The sequence below is a fragment of the Arachis ipaensis genome, chromosome B09 (assembly GCF_000816755.2).
Source record: "Arachis ipaensis cultivar K30076 chromosome B09, Araip1.1, whole genome shotgun sequence".
Lineage (NCBI taxonomy): Eukaryota > Viridiplantae > Streptophyta > Magnoliopsida > Fabales > Fabaceae > Arachis > Arachis ipaensis.
The window spans coordinates 132414971-132426131 of record NC_029793.2 but is presented as its reverse complement, the minus strand read 5'-3'; positions in this window follow the sequence as shown (position 1 = coordinate 132426131).

Genomic DNA, 11161 nt, shown 5'->3' with positions numbered 1-11161 from the left:
TAAAATTTTTACGAAAATTGAGACGTCGGTAGAGATATTAGCTCTATAAAAACTAAAAATTTTTGCTAGGATGTAAAATTACTAAATGTTTTTTTATGAGTTAATACTCAATTTGGTCCATAAAATTTGAGGTCGGATTTAAATTCATCTCCAAAATTGTAATTGACTTATTTTGGACTCTAAAATTTATAATAATAATTCGCATCTTTGAACTAATTTTCGAGAATAACGTGTTGGTTTTGCACATTAACTTATTAAAATTTGGATTTTTCACCTAGGTTTCATGTGACTGAGATCTATTAGACCTCCTATAAGTTTGACTAGCTCCCTAGCATCCTCACGAACGACAATAACAAGTTCAATTCATGGTTCTGAAAACCGAACCGGACCGGCCGATTCAACCAGATTAACCGAAAACCGATCACCTAGCCAGTCCAGGTAAGGCCAAAAACTGTGTGACAAAAAATCGGTGAAAAAACCGGTCAAACTGGCGGTTAACCGGTGAACCGATAAAATCGTCTGATTTTTTAGCGGTTTTTTGGTTTGAAAGTAACACCCCTAAACGGCGTCGTTTTGTCTCCAAAAAAAAAAAAAAAGAAAAGAAAAGAAAGGCTAAAGCTAAACGTAAACGAAGCTGAACCCTAATCACCTAGAAAAGGAATCAACAATTCAGCACCCACAGCCACAGCAACTCATCTCTCCTCTCTTTGCAGTCGCATAGCCACCACCACCAATCGAGCAGGCCACCGCCATCGCCACCGCATCCCGCAGCTACAGCAGCGACGAATTTGACCACCGCAGCCACCACCGCGTCCTCTTTCGTCGCCGAGCTCGCCTCCTCTTTCGTCGCCGTTACTCGCCGCCGGTAAGTAATACTCTGTTATTCACTTATTCCTCGTCGCTGCCTTCTGATTTTCTATGCATGATTTTCTGATTTATTTGTTCATGGTTTTTTTATTTTGATTTTGATTTTCTGGATTCATGATTTTGATTTTCTGGATTCATGATTTTCTGATTTATTTGTTCATGGTTTTCTGATTTTGATTTTGATTTTCTGGATTCATGATTTTGATTTTTATTTTCTGAGGTTATTTGTTCATGATTTATTTGTTTGCTGCTTCATGATTTTGGTTGCTGAATTATTTATTTGTTCATGGTTTTCTGAGGTAATTTTTTGTTTTTGATTTTCTGATTGTTACAGATGGAACAATCACAAAGTAACCCACAGCCACAAGATAATGTTATTCAAGATTCTCAAACTAGTTCATCTAGAGGTAAATCTGATCCAGCTTGGCAATATTTTACAGTGAAGTATGACAAAAATAACAAGGCTCAATATACATGTATTTTCTGCTTGAATACTTACAATGGAGGGGGGATATATAGAATGAAATATCATCTTGCAAAAATCTCTGGACAAATTAAAGTTTGTAACAAAGTAACTGAAGATGTTAAACTTCAATTCAAAAGGCTTTTGGAGGAAAACAAAAAAAATAAGGCAGAAAAAAGAAAATTTTCAAGTGATTGTTATGATGTGGAAACACAAGCGGAAGAAGAGTGTGAAGCGCCTAATCCTGTACAACCTCCGGCTCCTGCAACAATGGGAGACAAAAGATAGAGAAGAGCGATTGCTGCTACTCCAATTGGAAGTTATTTTAAGGGAAGGACTACGCTAGGCTCTCAACCAACTTTGAAAAGTGTCTTGGCCAGTAAACAAGTTGTGCACAAGGTTAATTTGGGGCTTGAAAAATGGATCATTGATGCACGGATTCTATTCAATGCAATTCAATCGCCTTACTTTCAACCTGCCTTGGACGGCGTTGCTGCAATTGGACCTGGTTTCAAGGGACCGTCATATGATGAAATGAGAGTTCATTTGCTGGCCGATCTTAAGAAGGAGTGTCAGTTGCTTGTTGAAGGCTATAGGAGCTCATGGAAAAGCACTGGTTGTACACTGATGGCAGATGGCTGGACTGATCAAAGGCAGCGTACGTTAATTAATTTTCTAGTTTATTGTCCTGCTGGTATGTCATTTTTAAATATTGAATGAGAATTGATGTTTGACTTTCATATCCTGGTAGGTGAATGGTGGAGGCTACACGGTGGGAGTGCTCCTAATTTGCAAAAAATGGTGATTTGTCTTCTTCATCAAACATCTTCATCATCCGAATGTGAGAGGAACTGGAGCCTCTTTGAACAAATCCATTCAAAGAGGAAGAACCGATTAGAGCATCAAAGACTAAGTGACATTGTTTATGTGACTTATAATCTACGCCTTCAATTTAGAATGCATCGCAAGAAGAAGAATTATGATCCAATTGACATTCAAAGCATTGACACAGTAGATTTCTGGGTAGTGGCGGATGAAGATGATCCTGAATTTACTAATGGAGACATCGAAGGCATTGAAAATTTAATTTACACGGATAATGCTATGCCTTCATATCCTAAAGGTGATTGAAATAGCAAAACTTGTTTCATTTACTAAAGATATCTGTTGTAAAGTTATAACTTTAATTTTTTCTTGGTTTTTTATTTTATTTTATTAGATGGAGATGCGGAAGTTGATGTGGATTTTCCTGATGTCGCTGATTCTTCAAATACAGCTTCTTTTGGTGGTACTTCTGATGATGGCGGCTTTGGATGACCTGTTTATGATGGAGATATTGGAACACTTAATGGTAATTATGATTTTTGATGAGTTTTACCTTTGATTAGTTGAAAACTTGCTAGTAATTGTTTCTTTTGAATGTAGAACATTATGGATTTGTCATTATGTGCGCTTTTTTTTTTGTTTAGTTATAAACTTTGATGTTTGAAGTTGTTTGTGAACCTCTAATATTAAGTTATGGATAATTTATTATGTAAAATTTTAAATTTTATTAAGTTATAAATTATTGAATTTATATATTTAAAATTATTTTTAGGTTTTTTAATAATTTTATTTAATATTTAATTAAACCGGTTGAACCCCAGTCGAACCAGTGAACCATTGAACCACTGACCTTATCGGTTTATTGACCGGTCCAGTTCTCGCAACCTTGGTTCAATTTGAAAAATTTGAGGTTCTGGGAGTAGCAATTAAGCTTTTGAAAAATTTAATAGGTCTCGATTACATGAAACTTGACCGAAAAACTTACCAAATTAACATGTTAACAGAAATTAAATCAGTTCAAGGGTTAATAAAAGTTACGATTATAAATTTTGGTGTCTAATTTGAGTCCATTAGAATTTTGTGGATTAAATTGAGTCCAATCTCAAAATTCAGGAGTCAAATTGAGTATTAACTCGTTCTTTCGTTTATATTAATTGAATGCTTGAAAGTGGATGTAAATGAAGTTTTATGCTATTTTTTAGGGCAAATCACATAAAAACTCTGAATGGCTTACAATTTAACATGAATGTCTCATATGTGAAATCGTTACGTGGGTGTCCTATTTATACGTAAATCGAATTTAATGCATTCGATTTAGGGTTTGCATAGTAAATTGAATTAACATCATTTTATTTAGGGTTCATGGTAGTAAATCGATCTTACTAGCTTCAATTTACATGGGAGGATAAGTGCACTATGATAAATTGAATGAATTGAATTCGATTTGTTGAATAACAAGTTCAGAGGGTAAATTGACTCTACTAAATTTGATTTACCATTTACAAACACCCTTGTTAAATCGAATTAATATAATTCGATTTAGTGTATGTGTCCAACCTATATAAATTCCAATAGAATGTTGAATCCTCATTAGAGTGACAGTCATAATGGCTACGGAGAATAGTTTTCTAGTTCTTGTGCATTACAAAGACACGATTAAGAAAAAAATATGATTGGGAATAAAGTTTACTGATAAGGATCTGTTGAGCGTCTTTATCAGACCTTCTACGAGCCTTGTTGATTTTCAGAATACCGTACTACAGAAATTGAGACTACATTGAATGAAACAGATCGAGAAGTTATATTATAGAATTCCGATTTCTATTGTCTGCAATGGGGTGAAGTACAACTCGTTTGTGATAGACAGTGACGAGAATTTGCAAGTTTTATTTCACTATCGTCGCCAGTTTTCCGATGTGAGAATCCCTGAACTATTGGCCAAGCTTGTGGATGTGGTCTCTAGTTCAGGAGGATTGAACTAGAATCATCAATCGCTACCAATGGCAGCAGCCTCCCGCAGATAACATAATATTGAATACAACAACATAACAATAATGACATAGCATGGTAACATAATAACATATAACATAACAGTCATCCGACTAGTCAAAATAGATGTGACCCTATGAAGCAGCGGTGTGGGCACCTGATTCGCTGTGCTCTTTGAGCGAGAGGTACCTCATCCTCATCTTTGGTCGGTCCAGGTGGCCTAGACGGACCTGCACGATCAGGGGGTGTTACTGTAACTGTCAAGGGAGGAGCGCCACCCAATGCAAATGTCTCGTCCAAAGGCCCTGATAAAGGCTCGTTCAAGTCCATATCAAGGGGCATCTGGCGTCCGACAACTTGCGGTCCACGTTGGACTGCCTCATCCTCCTGGATAATGACGCTAATCTCCTCTGGGAAATGGGATCCTCCGAAGTCACTATCAAGGCCATCGCTGCCTAGCAAATCCAAAAGAAGCTCACCGGGACTCATGAATATCTTACTCTCATGCAGGGTCATATCACTGCTAGGGACACCAACAAAATAATCACCAAATCCCCCGTCACCTCCAAACCCTTCACCATCCCCTAACCCTAAAGCCCCATACTGAAAGCCACTCTCACCCCCTCCACGACCTCCACCTTTGTCTACTCCTCCACCACCACCACCATCATCTCCATCTCCATCTCCATCTCCACCACCACCTCTAGCTCCACCCACATCCTCATCTCCACCGTCATCGCCGCTTCTCCTAATATTTTGACCTCTATCTTGACGTCACCGCTCTCTCCCTCTCGATCGCGCCCCTTATCCACCTATGGTAGCACCCTATCCACCTGATGCCACTCTATCACAACAAAGTATATCAATGCCATCATAGCCCTCTATAGTGCCATATGTCGGGGCTCCAAGATCTCGGGATGAACCACTTGAACAACATCCGGTGCGCTATATGGCATCCACGTGAACTGGAACAGAGAAACGAGTATTGTAGATCAATTTATATCCAATAAATAGTTGAAAAAAACTTAACAAAGAAAACTTGAATGTTAAAACACTCACATCTCGTGTTCGGAGTAAATCTATCCTGAGCCTCCACTGCGTGACTCTAATCCCCTTCTCGCTCAACGTTGGTTGATAACTGGACCACCTGATATCCAAAACATGTTATAAACAACGGCAATAATCTTTAATATATATTATTAAACATGACAACCATAAATGATAAGTGCCTCTTTGCCAACGGCCAATGAAAGGTGTCAAAACCATTGGGCCTAAAATCTGGGAACCTCTAGAAGATCCATGACTGGAGGAGTTGCAACGGACTGGCCAAATTAACCACATTCATGTCGGACGCACGACACAAGCACCGGTATAACCACGAGAGAGCGACGGATTCTCAGCTGTATCCGCCCATGTCCTCTAATCTCGCTACATACGGTAGCCACCAGATATGCATGCATGTACTAGACTTGTCACCAAAGAGCTGTGTGGATAATAGAATCATGATGTACGCCCTCGTGTACCTCCTAACTATCTCCTCGTCTGCATCCTAGAGAAGGTGAATGAATGTCTCCTGCACCCAAGTGCACTTCACAGTGAACCTATCAATGCAGTCTGCTGAATGCAACACATCCAATAACTCCTAGAACCAATCCCATGCAGGTCGGCCGCTATCAATGTACTGCTCGAAGTCCGTCAGGTATCCACTGACAGTCCGACGATAGGGAGGCCTAACTAGTATGCAACATCTTGTAGCGTAACCATGCACTCCCTGAATGGCATGTGGAAGGTATGCGTCTCAGGCAGCCACCACTCAACAAATGCATTGACTAGCGGCTCATCCAATCTAAACCAGTGGTCGTTGAGTCTTGCAAAATGGGCTAATCCGGCTATCTGCAGGTACGGTATGATCTTGTCATCTAGAGGCATACCATGCTGCCTCCTCATACTGGTGATACATCTGTGAGCGGCATGACGATAAAAAAAATTATGTTAGAACCATGACAATTAACAAACTAATTCACCAAAAGACCATTAAATAATGCAGATTCAAGAAAATCATATCTAAATTATATCAAAAATTACCTAAAGCAGACAATTCTATTAAAAATAAATTTTAATGTAAATTATATTACAACCCTGGACATAGATAACCTAGCATTCAATAATTTAATTAAGCATTAAACCAAATTAAATTAATTGCTAACTATACATAATTAATCTAATATTTAAGAATTAAATTAAATTTTAAAAAATTTAAGTAAATTAAATCCTTGCCAAACTTTACTGCCTATTTAATCTAGCATTCGAAATCTAAACTAGATTAACCTAAACTCCAAAAAAATAAAAATTTTAACCTAGTTAATCACTACTCTAACTAACTATTGTTTATCATTCCTCTACCTTATATTTGTACTTTTAAAATTCTATCAAACTATTAAATCACTACTTTAACTACTATTTGTAGTTTAAGAATTCTAAAAACGCATATAATGAAATTCTAAGCGACTTAATATCACAAACAGTTATTTATTTTTTTTAAAAAAATAAATTTCATTCACTAACCTCTTCATGGATGGAACCAAATAAATACGATTTGGGTCGTTTTCTATTTCCGCATTTTAAATGTTATGGTTTTTATTTGTTCACTTCTCTCTAGATTCGGCATTGGAGTGTTGAAAATTTGGTGAAATGTAATTCGAAACAAGTGAATTCAAATTGTTTATATAAGCATATATATACTAAATTGAAGCTAGTGAATTCGATTTACCACTAGCGCTCTTTGCATGTAAATCGAATTCAATCACTTCGATTTACTATGGGCTTAATTCAAATTCAATCAATTTGAATTATTAGAGGTACAAACTATCGGCGTAAATCGAAGCAACTAATTTTGATTTACTATGGGTTGCTCTCCATTCGAATTTCAAACCCTAATGAATCGAATCCACTAGGTTCGATTTACGTATTTGCCTAGTAGTTCGAATCTTATTGATTTGATTTGGCACAAGAATGGCTAAATCGAGTTTAGTCAATTCGATTTATATATATATGTGGTTCAAGACATATACGTAATGTTTTTTCTTTTAGGGAATCCACGTAAAATTGCTTCTCATTTAGTTTCTTTATGTACTTTACCCTATTTTTTAATAATGATTGTGTCATAAATTTTTAGTATGTAAGTTGAATTGTGTTGATTTGATTTACGATACAATCATTATTATTATTTTAGAATAATGTTAAACTAAGTCGAGGTTCAAATTCCGCCTTGTGCATGCAACAACTTATAGGCCAACGATAAATCCTTAAATGGAGCTCAGTACCATGGCGGATTAGTCATTGGTTTGGCGGGTTGGGGGATACCGTGAAAAACCAAAAAAAATTAGAATAATGTTACACATTCAAATTTTTTTATTAACCAAGTCCAACCAAGTTAAATAATAAGACTTGAAATAATGATAATTATAATTGATTTTTGTTATGTTAGACTAATTTAGTTAAACTTAATTAATAAAAAGACTTGCAAACTATCAGTAAGTGCACCAAATCATATCAAGTAATATTACAATGAGTAGATTATTGTTCCCATGAAAATTAACGAATTAAGTAACAATAATTAATTAATTAATCTAGTCAAACAATTCAAAATGTGGTGAAGTATTGTTCAATTTTATAATTAAAGATCTAAATAAAATAACAGTGAATTAATAGAAAGTAGAGATCTAATTAAAACAATAATGACTTAAAAACAAGGAATTAAAAACAACAACAATGAATTGAATAAAAGCAACGAACTAATGAAAATAAGAACGATTAAATGAAGCAATAATGAATTAATCAACATCAAGCAAAAGTAATTGAGAAAGTAAATTGAGGAGAAACGTTAAGATTTAGAGATGCTAAATTCTTAAGATCAATGATTCTCACTTTCACCTTAATCATACAAAGATAGATTTCTGACAAATCATAAGTAATTAAATTTTAATTTTTTGGTAATTCAATTTCTCTTGAGTTAAACAATTGTCAATTTCTTGATCAATTGCTCATGAAAAAAGATGAACTACATTTTCTTATTCAAAACCACACAATTCTTAATATCTAAATATAGTTGATTCAATGTCATTTATCAGATCTAAAATTATAAAGATTGTGAGAAACAGTTTCAAGTTTAATTACTATGATCCACTCTTCTAAGAAAATCATAGAATTTAAACCAGATTCAAATTATTTTTCAATAGATTTGAATCCTTGTGATGAAAAACAAAAACTCTTTTTAAATAAACAATAATGCATAAATTAGAGGAGGAGAAGTAATAACATCAATCCATTAACTTTAACAGAGTTCTTCACCCTAACGGGAGAAAATTAGTGCCTCATAGTTGAGAGCACAAGCCAAAATTCAAAGAAAGTAAATCTCGGTATTAAAAATGTACAGAAAAAAAGTGTATAAACATCCCCCTACCCAGTATTCTCTAGGGACTTTTATCCTCTATCCTAAAATTCAAATACAAATTAAAATTCAAATTACGTGAAATTCAATCTACTATCAACTAGTAGTAATGAGTCTTGCTTGTAATTAGATCCCCAGGCTTGGGTAATTACTGATCATGGGCTTCAATTAGCTGGGCTTGGAATGAACTCTCCTCCTTGCATTGGCGTTTGGAATGTTGGACCAGGCATACAACGCGCTAACTTTCAATGTGTTTTGCCGGGCGCTGACGTGCGGAAGCCAGCCCTGGCGTGCAGAACGCCAGCTCACTGTGTCCCTGGGAGCTTGGAGGTTGTGTAGAAGGAGTTTCAAAATGGAGTGCTTCCTATACCTGGCGTGTAAAATGCCAACAAAAAGAGCCCTGGACGTCTTCATTTCTGGCATATGGAGCGCCAGCCTTGGCGTATGAATGCCAACTCTCAAATGCCCTTGAGAGGTCTTTTCCTCTGGCGAGTAGAGTGCCAGCCTTGGCGTGCGAAACGCCAAATCCAAATGCCCCTGGGAGGTTCCACTACGAGAATATGGCCGATTAGCTACCACGAAAAGAGTCGTAAAATCATCGCTAATCTGACGCAAAATATAATTTGTGACAAATTAGCTACTGCCTAGCAACTAATGCTTTCCTCGCTAATTACAAATCGCAGATCAGTGAGGCAAATACAACAGTCGCTATTTCATCGGAAAATTTTTTAGCTACCGAATAGATAGTCACAAATCCATCACTAAAGTAAAAGCTAATTCCATAAAAGAAATAGACTAAACGGTGGTCGCTAATTAGCGATAAACTCTACTGCAGCAGACTCATCGCTAAACGCAAGCTAATTTCGTAGACAAAATAAAAAGTTTAGTTGACGCTAATTAGCGAGGAATTTTTTCGAACTTAACTTGTCACAAGTTGTCTGCTAATATGATCGCAAATTTGTCGCTTTTTGTAGCGAATCTATAGCTAATCTTTAAATCCTTAATCAAATTTGTAGGAATTTTGTCGCTAAACCAAAACCTATTCTAAATGATAAAGTAGAGTTATGAAGTTGTCGCTAACTTGTTAGGAAATAATATGTAATCAATTAGTTGCAATACTATCGCAAAATGTCATCGCAATTTCCTTTTAAACTAGTAACAAATCAATAAATATCTCATAAATGCTTCAGCTGCAATAGAGTCTTTAATTTGTCACCATCATCAACAGCGAGTATGTAGCTAATTTTTCTGTAATAATTATACTAAATAATTTCTTTAAATAATAAAAATTATTTGTAAACAAAATATAGATGTAAAGACAGTTGTAACTTATTCAGCCAAGAACTAAATCTGTAGTAAACCTTGCATAGCTTTGTCTCTTATTTCCAGTTAATACTTAATACATCAAATTCTTGTTCACGGAGAAACGTCACATTAAAGTTTTACCCTCAAGATAGAAATGTGAGGACGAAAAAATCAATTGAAAGGCCAAAGTACAACTACTACAGGTAATTTTAGTGAAGGTATGCCTCCATTTTCAAGGTAAAAGGAATGGAGCTACTGGAATTACTTGAACTATAGCCATTTCCCACTGCTTTCAAATGGTCAACATTCATGTCAGAACTTTTCTTGACCTTCTTTTCTTGAATCTGTTCAACTCTCACATGAGGGGAGAAAATAGAAAAGAATAAGTTTATGTCAAAAGCTATCCACTCTAATAACCGAATATCAAAAATAAAAAATGAAAACTCATGGTGGAAAAAAGAAACCACATAGACATAAATATCAGATAACAAAATCTGTAGAATATTTGAGCTGAGACTCCAATGCCTAGTTATAGGAATCTATTCCAAAACAAGGAGCTGGAGCAATAATGATTTATTCAAAGATATCCAAAGCCTAATGTCTAACAAGAGTGCCATTCAACTCTCTGTCAGTTTAGATAAATAACATGCTTTCCGAAATTTGTCGCATATCATAGAAAATTTAGTGAATGTATAGAACTGACAGGATCTAGAAAATTCCAACCATCTAAAAGATGCCAATTAAATATATAAATAAATTGAAATACTCTCCAGAACTAAAACAATCATATTGTTATAAAATTTCATAAGACAAAAATACATAACTGGAAAATTAAAAGATAACATCCAAATAGTAATCACAAAGAGCAGAGCCATTTGTCCTAATTGACTTTTGAAAGTAATAGTTTAAAACTACATTATGCACATAACTCTGACTAAGCCAATTAAATTTCAGCCACAATACAGTTCTTCAAAATTTAATCAGAGTGTAGCACATAACATTAACATACCTTACCTGCAAGTTCTCCAATAGACCAGCATGCATTATTTGCTATTGAAATAGCCTCTTTAACCTTAGAAATTTCTTGTATAGATAACATAGTACATTAGTAAAATAATTGAAAAAATATCACTCAGCTGAACCCTAAACTAATACCAGAAATACATATATCAGCTGCTTGGCTTAACTTTCAGTATGAGAAATAAATCATTATAAAATGCAGCAGAAACCAAATCATTAAGTTGACTGTAGTAGAACCTTGT